Below are 18,686 nucleotides of genomic sequence, written 5' to 3'. Positions count from 1 at the left end.
TTACCCTCTACCCCCCATCCCCTGTCCCGATTTTTCACATTTGCTGTCTGGTCACCCTACCTGCGGCCCGGCTTCGTCGGCCCTGTTTAGGCGGTCTGCCCTTGCTGGGGGGCCCAAAAATTTTTTTCACCGGGGCCCAAACCCGCTCTTAGCAGCCCTGATTTTCCCCCTCTCCCCCATCCTGTGCTTGGTGCAGGTGGGTATGGCCAGGACATCCTCCTACCATGCTGATTGCTAGTGGCTGTAAAGGCTCATATAGGCAGCCAGTAAAACTTTGGAGAACTAGCTCAGTGCTGAACTGCCCCAGGATTGGGGGAGCACAAAGTTAACTTAAAGCTACTTTGTACCCTTCTTTCTCAGATGTACACAAAATATTCTTCAGCCATAGCTGAGACTTTTATTGATCACACTTTATATTAAGGGCCTATTTATAGTTTATGAAAGGTGAACAAATGATTAATCAATTCTTAAAGATTGTTTTAGAGCCCAACAGGCCAAAAGATCACTTATATACATGGCTTATAATTATCTATAACTCACACTCACCATGTCTGTAACATGCTTATAACATCTGTTTATAAAAGTACCGTTAATATAAAGTGTGGCCTATCTATTCTATTTAATATCTGACTGGTGGTAATAAAAGCAGAGAATTATTATTTAAGGGGGCTGGACAATAGTTTTGCTTATAAATACATATTCACATGATTTGATCCAGAGCTATTACAGTATTTTGAATAGGTATTGAGAACAGTAACAAATAACCCACACAAAAATGCAACACTTCTTGATAACAGTGATGTACTTGGAGCTGGTATTGAGTTTGCATATTGAGAAAATAACTCATATGTTATTTTTTATGTAGTGTTATGCGGAGTTTGCATATTATTCTTAGTGGATTCATACTGTCACCAAAATGACCCACAAAACATTACAGGGAATGCTTGGCAGTTCGTATTAATAGAAGTGCAGATGTAGGTGGTGACCATCATCTTGTATTGAGCAAGCTTCAGATAAAATTGAGAAAGACGAAGAAAGTTTATGGGCAACAAAGACAGTGTTATGTGATGTAGAATTGGAGGAGGTGAACGACTTCAAATATCTTGGTAGTTACATATCGGCTGATGGCAATATTCAGAAGGAGCTATCTACCAGAATCGGTCTTGCAGCAAATGCATTTTATAGACTTCAGAATATTTGGAGGTCAACCATCTTGCAAATGAAAACCAAGGTAGAGATCTACAGGTCGAATGTCTGCTCTGTGTTGCTCTATGCGGTGGAAACATGGAGGACCAACAAGAAGATAGAAAGTCGGCTTCGGGGCTTTGAAGGAAGGTGTCTTAGGCGAATTCTTAACATACATTGGCCGCAGCGTATCACCAATGTTGAAGTGAGCCGATTAACGGGCATCAACAATATAGTGGATGAAGCCAAACAACGAAGATGGAGGTGGCTGGGGCATGTGTTGAGAATGGATGCTGACAGACACCCTCGTATTGCCCTACGATGGACACCACAAGGAAGAAGGAGGAGAGGTAGACCATTGGGGACGTGGCGAAGGACCATTGAAGAGGAAATGAAAGGTATGGGAATGAAGTGGGATGAAATCTGCTGTCTCGCTCAAGAACAAAATGAATGGAGGAGAGTGGTTGGCGCCTTATGCTCCACAGGGAGTGAATAATAATAATAAGAAGAATTGTGTACTAGCCAGCTTTCAAATGTGTTTTGCCTATACTATAGATCAAATTCATACTAACTTGTACTGCTTGTGTGATGTGTTACTTTTGTGAAGCTATTCCACTGATAAAATGCAATTCAATTTAATGGAATTTTATGGATTAGCATTGTAATAGCTACATAATATGAAATTTATGATTAAAAAACTAGTATGAAAAGTGGTAATTAGCATATTTTGAAGCAACCATTGTCTAACAAAAGGTCAGCCTGCTTAAAGTGATTGGTGTATACTTGAGTTAATGATCTGAAAGATCTCATTAAAAAGCTATTTATTAAAGTTTAAATAGAATAATAAAAAAGCATCTAGGACTGCCAAATATATCTTTCATTCTTAACTAAAAAGAAAGCAACTTAACAACATCTAGTCGTTTTATTCTGAAACTAATTTATTTACAGTTAACCTCTCTAAGAGGCTTTACAATGAAAACATTGACATAGCGTTATGCCAGTGAGAATAGTGCCTCTATAATAAAGATTTTTGTCTCTTCATAGCTACAGGTGGCAGTCTGATTTAGAAACACAATAGATATTAATTACCTTCAGGATATGAGATGAACAGAAGAGGGGATTGACTTGACTAGCCTGTTATACTCCATTTCTTTTGTCTAATATAGGACTCTATTTCTTTTCTTCACAAAAAAAATCTACAGTAATATTAGAGATCTGCTGATAGTGGAAATATCACAGTAGGCAGCCACCTGCAGTCAATACTGACATGACCTGCTTCTCACAGGTATCAGATTAGCTAATTACCGTTAGAAAGTTCAGATCAGATGTCTTCTATCTGCATTTCTTTCTTTACCAGTAAATGCAGCTGTTGGGGCAGAGTTTTAGCAGGAAATTAACAAAATAATTAGCAAATATTAGCAAAACTAAAAAAAAAAATCATCCTACCTCTGCTCATACAGTGCTAGAGCCTATCAATAGTTTGTATCACTTGTGTTACAGCAGGCTAGGGAACAAATTAAAATCTGGTGAGAAGAAGAAACCCACAAAATACCATCATGTGAAAATAATTAAAATGTGAGGATAACTAAAACCCCACAAGTATGTACAGCATCTCTACCTCCTGCTGTGCTATTTCAATAGCTCGGATGGAAGACATGAGTTTGCACAAAACACATACCTCAGCCAAAATATTGTAAGTGACTGAAAGCAACAAGAATTGCAAAGAAGGCTACTGGCTTGAATCTAGCCCTGGTTATTCAGAAATGGAATGTATTGCCGCTTGTCAGCTGTTAGTATGCCCATGTGAAAAGACTTGAGACAGAGTCTCAATGCATTTCATATTGGACAAGTGCCCAAATTAAAAAAGTTGTCATCAAACATGGCCATCCTTAGCACTCTTATTGGGAATCTCAAAGGAAAGAACAAAGGGCATAAAGAGGTCTTTCCAAATCAGGGTTAACTGGGATCATATTTGCAGGGCTTTTATTGCTGCTTGCCATGATGGGCCTTTTCTACAGATAGATAATGGTGCTTTCATATCAGGAGGATAGATGCCTTAACCTTGGACAGATTTATTTTCATCTGTAAAATGACAATAAGTGCAGATCCCAAGCTCTGGGCACTTTCACATACACTGTCACGGCCGGGTCTGGGGAAGCCAGACCTAGCAGTTAGAACCTGAGTCCACAATCATGAAACAGCAGTCATGAGTCAGCTGGGTCAGGATAATGGGAGATCAGAAGCAGGAGATAAACTTGAGATCAAAACCACAAGCTGGGAGCCAGAGTCTGGTGAGTTCAGGATACCAGGAGGCTAGAGGCAAGAGCCAAACTGGAGATAAGAACCATGAATAAGATGCCTGGAGTCACGCTGGCATCAAGGTACCAGGAAATCAAGCCAGGGAACCAGGAATCACACAGTCCAGTGAGGAGCCCAGTTGTTTGAACAGCTTCCTGTTCCTGCTGCCTGCTTTTGTAGGGCCAGTGGACCACTCAGCTGCTCTGGGACTCTGCCAATAGGACCTCAGGGACAGAGCCTCAAACTGGGACTGAGCTTCATGGGTCCTAAGTAAGCAGTTGTCAGCAGGCTGCCAGGTGGAGGGTGGAGTATGGTTTCTTCTGTGGACCCGGATTCAAGAGCCATGGATCCTGACATTACCTCCTCCCCTAGAAGTGCCCTGTGAGTGACATGGGTCCAAGTTCCTCAGGGTGTCTCCTATGGAAGGCCCGAACCAAGACAGGAGCATGAACATTTTCAGCTGGCTCCCAATTGTGTTCCTGCAGGCTGTAACCTTCCCGGTCAATTAGGTACCACAATTTGCCCCCCCCCCCCCCGCACTCCGGCTCCTTGATCTTAGAATCAAGGTCTTCATGGACTACTTATTCTTACTGCCCTTGTACTTGCCCTGGTGAGAGGCATGACTGGGCTGTATGGGGAAATGTGTTCTCAGCATAGGCTTTTAGAAATGAAACATGGACTATGGGGTGGACTCTAAGAGATCAAGGGAGCTGGAGCTCTAAGTTGACTGAGCTGATTTGTCACTGAATCCAGTACAGGCAAAGGAACCAGTAGTTTAGTTTCCAAGAAGGTCTGTCCTTGCAGAGATGTTCTGTAGAAAGCCATACCTTTTGTCCTACCGAGTAGGTAGACCTTGTTGTCTATGCTTGTCTGCATACTTTCCTTAGCCCCCCTTTGCATTCTCAAGGTTTCCCATTCTCATTCTCTCTCTTGATGTTTTTAAAAAATATATGAAATTGGCATTTTTAATTTAATTTTCATTGGGCAATCAGAGACTAATAATAAGCTTTTTCTTATTAAGAAAAGTTTTAAATACCAGTATTCTTTGCTTATTCTTAAAATCTCAACAAATCCATCCAGCAGTAGGATATGTCTCCTTTAATGAGAATCAAGCATCTAAATCCTCACACTCTGCTTTGGAAATTACACCCTTCCAATCAAACAAGCTATCTAATGTTGTGATAATTTATTAGGTTTTTTCAAAAGAAACCAAGGGTATGATTTAGCTTGTCACATTATATTCAACAAATAGTATATTTTGGGATCAGAGTACACTGACTTCGAAGCTTGTCCTTTTTTGGTATAAATGAGCAATCCTATATTTTTCTCTTTTACAATAAAAGCTGCAGAAGTTTAGCCAACAAGAAAATATTTCCATGCTGACCTGTTTATGGACATCTTTCCAGAAGCATTTGATTTTAAAACTGCTAAACTCATTATCATTTTTTTAAGGTGGATCAAAACCAGGGTCTCCAAAAATATAACTACTGCTCTCTTATTGCCTGTTTACCAAGGAATTAGTGAGTCTGAGATGAACTCCTCCTAGGTATCACAGCCAGTCTGGAGATAATCCGAGCCACATGTCCTTTGGTATCTTCTTAAATGGAGAAGCCAAATTTGGAATTTGCTCTGAAAATATGTCTGGGACTTGAGTATTTTCAGAGCTACTTAGAACATTAACTTGTGGCATGTTTACTGCCATATGGGAAACATAGCATAACTCCCAAAGTAATAAAATGATGAATGAATTACACATGTCCCCTTGGCCATTAAGTGGGCTTTCAAATAGTCTAGTCTTGCTAGACAAAATTATTTGTTTTTTGTCATACCACTAGTACAAATCTCCTTTTCAAATCCATTCATTTTCTTCAGGAATTCCTTGCTCTTCATACCTTTTTGTCTTCTTTGCCAGTTGACTGATTTAAGGTTTAAATAGTTTGGTTTAATTCTAAGCCATAATTTATTCCCTCACTGTCCTCAGTTTTAGTAATTTCCATCACATACTGGTAAAGCTTGAGGAATCCAGGAACGTATTCACTCACAGTCTCGGTATTTGGTAAAAGATCTGCATCTTTCCTTTCATTTTTTCATTGCCTAGGTATGTGTGACCATTCTTCACATAGCTGTTATTGTGTAACAATACACTTATTCTTTATATGTTTTATGTCAAACTAATCAAATAAAGTATTGGAAGAAAAGAAAAAAACAATGTTTATATGAGTGTTTTATGCATAAGGATTGCAGGATTAGGTCTAATGGGTCTGGTTTATAGTGTTAATGGACAAATTGTCTCTGGCCCTTAAAGGCAAATAGTAAGATTGTAGTAGTAGTGTCCTATGCCTGTTTAATTCCTGTTCACAGCAATGCAGGCCCTACAATTCTTTCACATTAACTCCTTTTCTGTTCAGAGGAGGCCTTCTCTCCGTAAATTTGGTGCCAAAACTAAAACTCAGTTCTGCTTGAAGGAGAATAACAGTTTACACTTTGAATATGTTTCATTATAAACCAGAGGGAAGGGATGTTACAAGATAAATAAATGAGGTATGTGTGTGAGAATTAAACAAGTCTCTTCTCTGCTCTGTTATGGATCTGTTATGTATCAAATGCCTTACTGAAATCAAGGTAAATTAGATCCACTGCATTTCCTTTGTCTAAAAAAATCTGTTACCGTCTCAAAGAAGGAGATCAGGTTGGTTTGGCACGATCTACCTTTTGTGAAACCATGTTGTATTTTGTCCCAATTACCATTGACCTCAATGTCCTTAACTATTTTCTCCTTCAAAATTTTTTCCAAGACCTTACATACTACAGATGTCAAACTAACAGGCCTATAGATACTCAGATCACATTTTTTCCCTTTCTTAAAATAGGAACTATGTTAGCAATTCTCCAGTCGTACGGTACAACCCCTGAGTTTACTGCTTCATTACAAATTCTGGCTAACGGGCTTGCAATTTAATGTGCCAGTTCCTTTAATATTACCCTTAACCAGGCAATACAATGATTCTCTCCTAACCTTGCCCAACAGAGAATTGTGTGAATTAATATTTCTATGTGAGAATGTAAGGGATTATATTTTATGTCAAACTTAATATTTTGCAAGGAAGCCAAAGCCAAGACACACGTCTCCATTGTACCAGAGGTCTGTTACAGAGAGTAATTTTCCACAAGCATGCCTGTGAGTCTTTAGGTGTCTTCTAAGAAACCACAAGAGGGGATAGGGTTTTGATTTTCTGTAACTTAAATATAGGGGTAGGTCAATCTAGCTAGAACTTGAAATTCTGTGGAAACATTACCTCATCTAAATCTCAACTGTATTGCCATATATAACATGATATTGCATAGCCCAGAAAAGCTTATACACTGGAGACTATCCGTGGAATGTGAGTCAGACTGTCAATGCTTTGAGGAAGCACTAAACTTTCTCCCCGAGTTGTACAGGTAGGCTTCTGTAATGGCACTTCCATTATCTCTAAAGACAAGCTTCAGGCACATCTTGGGTGGCCTTTTCCCCAGGTGGCCATTGCTCTCCTGAGAGTTGTGTTTTGGAGATGATCTCATGGAAGGATGCAATCTTCTGACATGGTGTCAAGACATAATGTGGTATCAAAATTAATATGATCACATCTCATTTTGATTAACATCTTAATGCCCCCATTTAAAATCTTCCAAGTCTGAGGTCACAAGAGTTTGGGTTTATTCAGAATGGAACTGTCATAAGTGCTCTTGGCCTCCCATCCTAACCATTTTTTAAGCCTTCATTAAATCACTTTTTTTAAAACCAAAGCCAAGGCTAAGATCATACTTTCTTATATGTAGCTTGGCAAGGTGTCTTCTCATACAGTCTGAAGGCACACAGCTAGTTGTAAGAGTTTATTTGGCATCTAAAGTTAAGTAGAAACAGGTCCCAGAGTTGGGTCCCACAATTAATCAATATTCTCATATCACATGAGAATACAAAAGAGGTTTTCAGGAAAGAATTTAGCTGACATCTCCAACAGCTGGCAGAGTACAAATTTTTCATTTTGAATAATCTGTCTGGTATAGTCAGCATTTTATTTTGTATCAAATGCCTCATCATTGTCCCATACTGGTAAGCATCAGTAGGATCAGTGTCCAATTCCAAGGCCCATTTCCTTTTTGACTCAGAGTGATGCTTATGGATTGACCCCACATAATATAATAACATTTCTTTGTATGTCTTCAAAGTGTAGTGGAGTTGAACACAAAGGGGGAGATTGCAGAAATGCAGGTACCAAACTGCTTTGACAATAGAGAATTAATTGGAAAATTTTAAAGCAATTGTTTAGAATTATACTTCTACCATCTTAGATATGGACATAGTGCCAGTTACAATAGTACCTACCAACATTTCCCAATTGCTGATATGAGTCTGGCATGAGTAAGTCTGTTAAGGCCTTGGGTATTCTAGATATCTACTCCTTATCTTAACAGTGATCTGCTCTGTTGGGGCCCAGTGGACCACTGCTGCCCACCTCCCATTCAGTTGTGTGAATAGGGACATGAATGGCTGGTGGCTACAGTGGAGTTTGGGCTACTCCAAACCAAACTCCAATGTTGCAATCACAGGGCCATGGGCTATAATTCACATGATTGAATTGAAGAGAGACAACTCTTTTGTTTATGCTGTCTGAGGTCTTGGTGTAGTTAAACTAGCAGTTAGCAGAAATTGGTGGGGGCCACTAACCTAGATGGACAGTGTTTAATCAATTGCCTAAGAATTTTTCACTAAATGCAAAATTCTCCAATGAGCTCCCCATGGCAGATTTAATCTCTGTTGTTGTGCTCTTTCTACATGCACATATCTTCCACTGATGTCAATGTGAGATCTGTTCATATAGAAAGCACAACATTTCAAAACAGATTAATCACATAGACCTGAAAGCAGAGTTTTGTCCTTGGTCACAGTTCTGTGAAACTGGGCCAAATATCTCTGCTCATTTACACAAGCCTCATTAAAGTCAAGTTGGTTGCACTGGTATAATTTACAAGAGGATTTGGTCCATGGAGTGCCTTTCCAGCATGGACACCATTTTTTTTTCAACTTCTCTATCAAGACATTTATGTCATGCTCATCATTCACAATGGGCAGTCTGTGAGAGCAGAGTTTTGGAATACTGTAGCAGTGAAGCTGACAGATTTATTCTAATATGGACTTCAGAATTGACCAAGATGAATTTAAAGTGGAGTATCTTCCTTCTGAAGGCAGCTGGGTGGCATTTTGCATGTCTATGTAATGAAGGAGCCATTTTTTGATTGATCTAGACATTTCTCATGAGTTCCCTGGTGGATATTATTAAGCCTATTGTTTTTAAATGGTCCAAACTATTTGTCATTGTTTTCAATTTAGGTTATATGTGTTGGATTGCCTAACAATTACGTTAATGTATATAAGAAAACTGTTTCTCATTGTCTTGTTTAGTAAACAAAGAATCAAATCAGCTGGAAGGCTGAAAAAGACATACAGCTGCTAAACAGATGACAGAGTCCTGCAATGTATGACCCTAAATTAGTAAAGAATTCTAAAACCATGTACATTAAATGTCTTAATATTCCACAGAGACAAGGTATGTGAGGTAATATATTAGACCAACCTCTGTTGGTGAAAGAGACAAGTTTTCAAGCTACACAAAGCTCTTCTTCAGGTTAATAGTCTACAGTCTGTTTGAACATTATTGTGAAGCGTATAGTAAGTAAATAAGAAACCTTCTAGAAATGAGATATTTGTTTTTTAAATGGAAGCACTAGCTGGAGAAAGGGAGTGCTTCTTTAGTAAGATTAATTATTTAATACTCTTAAAGCATTCTGAAGATTAAAATGGGCAAACACATGCTAATTATAATTACTACAGTATTATTATACTTATTCAGCTGACGTAGTGAGCATAGAAAAGGCCAGTGTCACCTACTGGAGAAAATGTAGAATGGAAAATCATTCTGGTTAATTTGTATATTCACAAATGAAAGATGAAAGAAAATAACTAAAAGTTTGTAACTGGTAAATAACTAGTCTAAGGGCCGGATCCAAAGCCTATGAAATTAATGGAAAAGGCAGTGTAAATTCATAGTACAATGTAAATAAATATTACTATTATTCATGATGTGATATTACTTGGTTTGTTTCAATTATGTCAAGTTAAGATTATAGTAAATAGCTAGTGGTTTTTATAGCTGGACTTTTCATTTACATTATGTTTCAGATATGGGTAATGTTAAATTTAGTCACCATAACATGGAGAGCTCTGGGATATGATGGGGATTTGAATTTAACAAAAGATTAATTTTACTGTAGAGTGGATGATTGTCGATACCAGGAATAATATTAGATTTATAATATACAGTGGATATATGCTGACACTTGCTCTAATAGTCTTAGGAACAAGAAGAAGTAAAAAGCCAAAGGCCTTTTGAACTTATTTGATTCCTGATATTTGCATGAACTGCTTTTACATTTAAAAAAAAAAGTCTGCCAAGGAAAGAGTTTTTCCAGGGGTCAACTTTGCTATCACAGAAAGGACTCAGCAGGACTGAGCAGCCTATTCATTACAGTAATTTCCAAAGGTGTTTGTTCTGAGTTATTTTGAAGCTGGCCTTGACATAAGCAACTAACCAGTAAGTGACCCTAGATCAGAAGTTGTCACAAGATAGCAATGACCCTGTATTACAAGATGCTATAAGATAGAATGTTATAAGCAAGTGTTGCTAAACTGCTGACAGATAAGCACCAGGTGCCAGTTTATACCAACTTCAAATATTCAAATTAGGAGCATCAGTAGATGTCCAACCACAAGAATACCACAGTAACTAATTTATGTATATGCTAATAAGTTTGAGGGAAAAGGCCTAGTAAGCTATGGAAGAAGGTGTTGGGATTCCCTCCCAGACCTCCTTCCACTCAGCTTCCCAAAAATTCAGTTCTTCTCCAGATTTTGTTACTCATACATACACCAAAGCTACCCTGAGTTGATGAGACTCAAGCATAGAGGGGTGAGTACCACCCATCCAGAGTTACACATCAAACCTCTTCCTTTATATACACTTACACATTACATTTCCTTTACTATACATTATATCACACATTTTGGAATTGACTTGGTCACTTTTTAGGAACCCATCTCTGTAAAGCATGCTCAGTCCATGCGCTGTCCATACACAAACTGACCTCTATCTTATCCTATATTTAGGCTTATTTATTAATGCCAGGATGGCCCTGCTGACCTTAGCTAGCTGTCCTGACTCCAGCATACTGCTTGTTATGACAACTTAAACTTCCATTCACTTTCCCAATCATTCTTACTGAGAAGTGAGGCAAGTTACTTATGTAAAGTTATTTATGTCAAGCCAGGCTTACAGAAGGCACCCCAATGTTAGTAGGTTGAGGAAATACAGATAAGGAAAAGGGGCTGAACCCCCTACTGAATATATAGTAGGCATTAGTGCAATCTATGATAAAAGTTGGCACTCAAGCCCATGCACTCCCAGGAAATTTCCCAGAACCTGGCAGGCCAAGGACTACTCATGGGTCATCTTACCTCCTGCAGGCTACCCGCAAAGGATGATGTGAATATGCAAGTTCTGGATGCTTGTATTGTCTCTGTCTACTTTGCTACATTGGACTGTTTGTGCTGTTGTTGATTGTGCTAATAAAACTTTTCCATATTCAGAAGATTTTCCCTAAGCGTGAATGTCTCTTCCAGATACACTGGGGTCCTCAGTCCCACACTAACCATAATACTGTGGCCAATCTAGGTGCAAATGATCCCTGTTGTGGAATGTTAAATTACAAACTCTAAATAATAGCTAACAAATAGATCAGGCAACACCTGGGATTGTTTTACTAAAGCATTGATTATCCATAATTATGGCTATGAACTGCACCGTAAAGCAAATGTTCTTAAGGGCAAATTTTCTCCCTAGTGACCAGTTGGGCAATGGAGATCTCCGTGGGGGAACGGGAGGCTGGAATCCTTCTGCCAGGCCTCAGAGAGAAGAAGGAGACACTCTGCAGAAGCTGCTCTAACCTGATGGCTAGATTAGCCCTCTGAGAGGGGGCTGGGATAAGACTGGAGCACAGCATAGCAGTGGATCCTCTGCCAGTGTGACCAAATCACCACTAAGCCCCATACTTCTGGGCTTCACAACCAAAAAATGAATGTGTACCGCTCTGTGACATCCATATATTCTTCCCCTCCATTGAGGAGAGGGACTGTAGCACTTGCACTGCCTGAAGGTCCTCTAAACTAATAGAAGACGAGATAAGATTTGCCCCTGAACATTGAGTCCATCACGCTATGCTTATGTAGAGTAGCTTTTTACAAGGACATGTAAGGAGCGGTCAAAAATAATTATTGAAACACAAGTCCTAATCTCCTTGAAGCCAGTGAGTTGCATGAATAACTTCACTGGGAGCAGAATCAGGCTTGTATCTCATTTATTCTTTGAATTCTTGAGGAACTCTTAAAATCATGCTAAGATTAATTATAGGTAGCATCAACATATGATTAATATTCAGATTGAAGCTCAAAAACATCCTCAGAATGTCTGTAGCCCCAAAAACAGCAAGGAGTCTGGTGGCACCTTAAAGACTAACAGATTTATTTGGGCATAAGCTTTCATGGATAAAAAAACACTTCTTCTTTACCCACGAAAGCTTATTCCCAAATAAATCTGTTAGTCTTTAAGGTGCCACCGGACTCCTTGTTATTCTCAGAATGGGACTTGTAATCTTGCACATTCATAGGAAGTCATTTGAGACAAAGACAAGACATCATGTGACCATTTTTAAGTTGGGCCAATATAATCATTGCTTTGTTTTAACTGAATTCCCAAATGAGAACACACAGTTTCTACAAATACGTTGTTGAAAGCGGTGAGATAATTTACTTTGCTTTGTCACCAAAGATCCCTTTTCTACTTACTGTCTTCCAAAGTTCTGCTTTTTTCAGGTGAAACAAACCACTTTTACACAGTGTAATCTTTTGTTTGACTTTCCAAGATGTCACATTTGTGTTCCAGAAACTGATCTTCCTGTTTTGCTGGAAAAATATTATTTGTCCAGCATCTTAAGATGTGAACACATCAATAACCCAGGCAAGTATTCTTATGCAATGTCTGACAAATAGTTTTACCATTGACCACAAAGATGTATCAAATGTTCTTCAGCAATTTGATTATCAGAGAGTATAGGTGACATTCCAGGAGAGGATGGACTGGTAAAACTTTCTATTTCCATCTGCATTCATTTTCTATAGTCTTAATGTCTCCATGAGACTGGTAACTTCACCTTTAAACAAAAAAATCTGAAATGGAGTATAAAATAGTTTATAATTACTTGATCCAATGTAAATCATGACTAAATCACCATCAACCATTAATCGTAAAATGCTCTATCTGTGACAAAATTTAATTATGAAATAATGAAGCAAAGAACAACCATATTCTCATCCAGATGACGTGCATCTGGACTGGAAGATCAGAACTATAAACAGAGACACAGAGGACAGCAGGAGATTTCAATAATTATTTTTAGGCAAGTTTCATATTTGTTCTGTTTAAACCAAATTACCCCCTCCCCACTTCCCCCCGCGCGCGCACACAAAAAAATCAGAACTTGCCTAAAAAGAGCTGTGAAAATCTACTGAGCCCTGTCTGCATTTCAGGTTGCCTCTTTGATCTTCTTTTTTGGTACAATACATCAGGCTGTGTTTGTTAATGGAATTAGTGTTAAAATGGCAATTACCCAAGATTACATGATTGCCAAATTTACATCAATGAAGATTCTGAAACATTTTCATGCATGTTTACTTTGTAATTTCCTTGTTTAACTTACATATGATTAATTAGATACATTTGTCCATAGTCTTCTAAGGCAGTAGGAAAAAGCATTGTTGTTTTCTTTAAAGTTTTGCAGTGAAGAATTGGGTATGGTGAAAACAAGATATCTGAAAGATAAACAAAAACAACAACAAACCTTTCATTCTGGAGCCCTTACGTAAATTGTTCACAGGCAATAAATTGCCTGGTCCTCATATTTCAAAAACTTGCTCAAAAATTGTCACCTTGACAGCCAGTAAACCTTGATATCAATCAGTAAGCCTTCATGCTTAATGCCCAGTTCATTGTGCATCACTGATGAGCTGCTACTTTTTAATGAATACCCTGAGTTACCATTCTCAGAATTTCTTGTAGCGCATACTGGTACAGGGTTTCAGTTCACCATAAGAGCCTGATTCCATACCTATTGAAATGAGCAGGTCCCTTTTCATTGACTTCAATGGGCATTGAATCAGCCCTTAATTAGTTTCAAGATTTGCCTACTGTGACCATTGGCACCCCTGTATTCATACCCTGCTGTGACAGGGTGCTAAGCAGAAAACTGCTTAGCCAACCCTCTGTCACTCCAGCTCCAACTAAGGGAGGTGAATTGGAGCTGGGCAGGGCTGTCCAGAGGATTCACGTGGCCAAGGGCAAAGCGGGGGAGCTGCGGCGCTTGTACTCACCCGGCGGTGGTCAGGGTCTTCAGCGGCACTGAGGGGCCCCCCGCTGCCGAAATGCCGCCAAAGACCCGGAGCGACTGAAGGGCCCCCCACCACCTAAATGCTGCCAAAGACCTAGGGCCTGAGGCCTGGGGCAAATTGCCCCACTTGCCCCCCCCCCGGGTGACCCTGGAGCTGGGTAGACCACCTGACCCTGACTGCGGAAGCTTGAACAGCTGCTGCCTCATCAGGCTGGGGCTGGATAAGAGCCCCCAGGGAAGGAAGCTGGGGGGAAGAGCTGGAAAGAGGAAAGCTGCAGTAGAGGAAAGGCAGTGAGGGGAAGCAGAGAGAGATAGCTTCCCCCCTCTCTCCTGCTGGTGGACTGCAAGGAGGGGATTACTTGTATGGTGGAAAGGTGGTGGGAGCACAGCCTGTAAATAAAAACACCAGGTGGGCAACCACTACTGTACCTACACATAAGATATTAGTATAAATTGTGCCTTGTGAGGTATCATTTGAAAACTAATAACACACTGATTATTAATATCATTGTAAATGCACATGTTAACATTATATGGTAAATTATTAATTCTATCTGTATTATCTTATTAGAACATGTTTAAGACCAGACAGCCTAGTCTAGGTAAAGGTGATAGACAAAGGAATGTGAATTTACTTCAATTTACATATTATCAGAAAAAGCCATTAAGCTAATCCAGCAAGGGTTATCCTGGTCTTGAAGTCAAGAGACAGAAAATTAACATGACTCCAGCAACCCAGAGACACCCATGAGACTGAATACCCAGGAGACATTCCTTACTTGTAAGACAAAAACAATCCTTTCGGGATCTAAGGAGCACAGAGAGAGACTCCATCTTTATCTCTCACCTTAGGAGACAAAGGAATCAAGTGACTGGATCTCTGTGATGGATTCTGGGACAGATTGCCCGTAAAATCTGGAAAGGAGACGGGGGTAAGAGAAACCATCTTGAACAAAAACTGTATCTTGCTAGATTAAGTTTTAGTCTTTAGATGCATGTGTTCAGTTTTATTTGTTTGTAACCATTTCTACTTTTATCCCTGCTACTTGGTATCACTTGACCTATGTCCTTTTGTTTAAAAAAAAACTTTTTATTTTTATTACAAACAAGCTCTGTGCTGTGCTTGAAGGGAAGGGAGTATTTACGTGAATTAAGTTAATAAACTGTGATGTACTGATTCTTGAAAAGAGCAGCAAACATAATATCTTTCTGTGAATGAATAGTGATAAGAGCTATACATTGCAGAGAAACATCTCTGAGGAGCTCAGGATCTGGAGTTGTCTTATTGTTACCTGTGAGGCAAGGGAGAGCCTTGAGGAATTTGTCAGTGAGGCAGACAGGCAGGTGTAGCAGGGAGCTGACACAATCTAATCTCCAGCAAAGCTTACTCTTGCTGAGACAGAGGGGTAACACAGTGGCTCACAGCTCTGGACATCCCCAATAGCATGTTACACCTACCCACCCACACAACAAATTACATAGCATTTTAGAGAGATTGTCTGACTTCACTTCAGGATTGTACTGTTTGTTGCCAGTTGCATGTCAATAGCCATATAGATCCTAATGCAGCTAGACCATAAGTGCTTGTTTCTGCTGTGTGTTTCTCAAGAGCTGAATAGGTGCTCATTTGGGGTGCAGTCTTCGAAGCCTTTTGCAGAAGGTAATTTCTTCTTCAATAGGAAAAGTAGATCAAAGATAAACTAATAACGGTGTGTATCCAGCCACATTCATTCTTTCATCTGGTTCTATGATATCATAAAATATAATAAAACACCTGACTTTCCATATCTTTAAACACTTAATATTGACAGCTATGAGGATCAGTGTTTAGGCAATTTTATGGGATTTCATGCATTTTATTTCTTCTGTGTCAATGAGGAGCACAGCGTTTGGATCTTTCCCTTTCTATCTTTGGTCTCACAATTTCAGGTACAAGAGTGAACTTTCCAAAAATCCTTAAGTCACTTTGGAAAATGGGACTTAGGGTTTGTCTACACAGTGCAGAGGCACACCTGAGAGATCTGATTGGTAAAGTGCTCTAACATGCTGTGCTCTAACTGCCCCACATAGACCCTGCCAGTGTGCTTTAGTTTGCATTAACATAATTTCAAACAGGACTACATTAAAGTGCACTAGGTTCCTTTCAGAGAATGCTGTCGGGATCTGCACAGAGCACTGGGATGTAGATAAGCCCTGAGTCACTTGAGAGCTGAAGGGTGAAATCCTGGCCTATTACCGTCAATGAGAGTCTTGCCATTGACTTTAATAACGCAAGGATTTCATGCTTAAGGGTATGTCTTCACTGAAAGTAAAGATATGCTTGCAACACAGGTAAGCATACCCAGGTTAGTGTTAATCTAGCTAGCATGGGTAGCAATAGTAGCAAAGATGTGGCTTCAGCATGGGCTAGCAGCCTGTACTTGGAGTTTCCAGCAGTCTTGAGCTTGGGTGATGAGCCGGCCCGTGCTGCCATGTCTTCACTACGAGTGTTACCTGGGCTAGCTACTTTAAAGCTAGTATGGGCACCTGTCTGTGCTACGAATGCACCTTCACTTTGCACTGAACACACACATACTGTCACTGAAAGTGGGACTTAAGCTTCTGAAATACTTAGAAGCTTTGGAAAATGTTATCCCTGTCATTTGTTTTATTTGTTTTTGTTTTTTGTTTCCTCTTAAAATGTTGGCAATACTGAGAATGTCTTGTGAACAGATTTATTTGAAGTATTCAGACTTTATAGACCATCTCACATGCCATCCCTGAGGAGATCCCAAAAAGGATACCAATTTCCATACTAATTGAGGGATGTAGCCTCTCCCACAAGATGTCTCTCAAGCCGCCTCCCTAGTGCTTTTTTCCTGAAGTGGCTTCTCCCTTATTTTTCCATGGGTTGAGACTGTTCTGATAATTGGGCCTACAAATTTACCCTAATTGAGAGTTCAACTGGAATAAGTAAGTAAAAGTCCATAAAGTGTCACAATAACCTGTAACAATAAATGTTGATGGGGAAAGATATTAAAAGGAGACAGGAAGACTGAATTAGACCTACTGATATAAACCTGGAATGTGAGACTTTGTCACACACACATACACACACACACACACACACACACACCCTTATTCTTTTCCTTTCCCACCTTTTTCTTTTTCCTCTTCTTTTTCCTTCTGTCTAATAAGAATCTGACTTAGCTGGCCAAGCTTGTATTTTGCAACACTGTTAAAAGCCTGTGACCAGAAAGACAGATCAATGCAATGCCCTAAACAGCCAATGTCTCAAAGTGACTGATCAGACCATGTGCCATGTCTGTGTTTGTCCAGCAGTGAGGTTGTAAGTGAGAGTCAACACTAGAGAGAGAAGCTGCATTTTATATCTTTGCTGTTCTTTTCTCTTTCCTCGTGTGTGTGTGTGTGTGTGTGTGTGTGTGTGTGTGTGTGTTTGTCTTGTTTTCTAGGAAATGGAATCAGATTTTAACAGCAGCAACAGCCCATTTCAATTAACTTATTCTCTTTTCTCCAAAAGTCTAAAAGACTATTAAGTAAGGGATTTTAACTTTTTTTTTATAAAGACTTTCTCTAGTTAAAGGAAAAGAGAACAAGGAATGGTGTTAAAATGAAAGCCTTACTTAATACTTGACATTTCAAATGCTTTAACTGTTTTTCCGTCTTTCCCATATCTGAAATAAAAGGTTAAAAAGATGTTTAACCATGTGTTTGCCATGATACTTAGCAAGTTTAGGTCTCTGAATAGCAAGCCCTCAGCCCTGTTTAATGTTGGACAGTAACAGGGTTATGTTAACACCATTGACTCTTTGGGCCCATATATAAATTAGTACAACAATTCCTGGGTTCTTTTTTCTGATGCCTGCCAACTCCACCCAAGGTGACATCTCACTGTGCCCAAGACACACGAGGTGCTATCCCTTGGGAAAATGAATTATGCTGCTAATGGGCAAGTGGTATAAAGCACTGCACACAAAAAACAATAAAGTACAGCAACACAAACCCCACACAGAATGACACACCGAAAAATAACAATTTTACAAGAGGGATTTTATTGAAAGGAAAAATGCAGGATTTGGGGAAGGAAAGGTTGAAGGTTAAATAAAAAATACTAAACATTAATTAATCAACCAATTCCTCACCTCCCAACACTGACAGCTCTTCCCTTTGTTTCTGAGTATGAATTTGCCCCACTGAAGTAAATGAAGAAAAGCTTTTCACCCTATAAGCTAGCAGAAATATACTTGCCTCTTCTTATCATCATAAATCAAATTCTGACTGCATGACTAAGATTTAAATTTATAATAGTCACAGAAACTATTTTAAAGTAAACTATATATGCAATTTCTTGTGATTAATGATAACCTCTTCCTGATAAAAGCTCTAGTGACGTGCAATTTTTAAGACATTTCGAAACAGCCCTAAGGAGAATGGAATGATTCCTTAAGTCTGACTGGCTAATACACAGGTTATTCAGTCTCTGAAAATCCCATTATGTGCAAAATCAAACCACATCACTGAGTTTTTTAAAAAAGAAGTTGTAATCTGGTTTTGTTCAAACCATGAATAGTCTCCCCTACCCGTCTCCAAGGCTAAGCCACTGAATTTCTGCTCACAGAGCTCTTTCTACCTCTGTAAAGAAAAGTAAGCCACCTGATGCCTCTCTA

General features: G+C 39.3%; 2 long non-coding RNA genes across 3 annotated transcripts in view; one reads left to right on the top strand and one right to left on the bottom strand.

Moving 5' to 3' along the window:
- The window catches only part of LOC120402944, an 87,577-nt gene extending 86,431 nt beyond the window's left edge, over window positions 1-1,146 (top strand). Inside the window, exon 12 of the long non-coding RNA XR_005597377.1 lies at window positions 866-1,146. This is a non-coding gene — a long non-coding RNA (uncharacterized LOC120402944). The remainder of the gene's footprint in view (window positions 1-865) is intronic.
- The window catches only part of LOC120402945, a 65,540-nt gene that overhangs the window by 30,678 nt on the left and 16,176 nt on the right, over window positions 1-18,686 (bottom strand). For both annotated transcript variants that reach the window (XR_005597379.1, XR_005597378.1), the window contains exon 2: window positions 13,333-13,444. This is a non-coding gene — a long non-coding RNA (uncharacterized LOC120402945). The remainder of the gene's footprint in view (window positions 1-13,332; window positions 13,445-18,686) is intronic.

The sequence above is a fragment of the Mauremys reevesii genome, linkage group 4, assembly GCF_016161935.1.
Source record: "Mauremys reevesii isolate NIE-2019 linkage group 4, ASM1616193v1, whole genome shotgun sequence".
NCBI lineage: Eukaryota > Metazoa > Chordata > Testudines > Geoemydidae > Mauremys > Mauremys reevesii.
The sequence above is the reverse complement of the archived record's forward strand: the minus strand, read 5'-3'. Positions and strand labels throughout refer to the sequence as shown.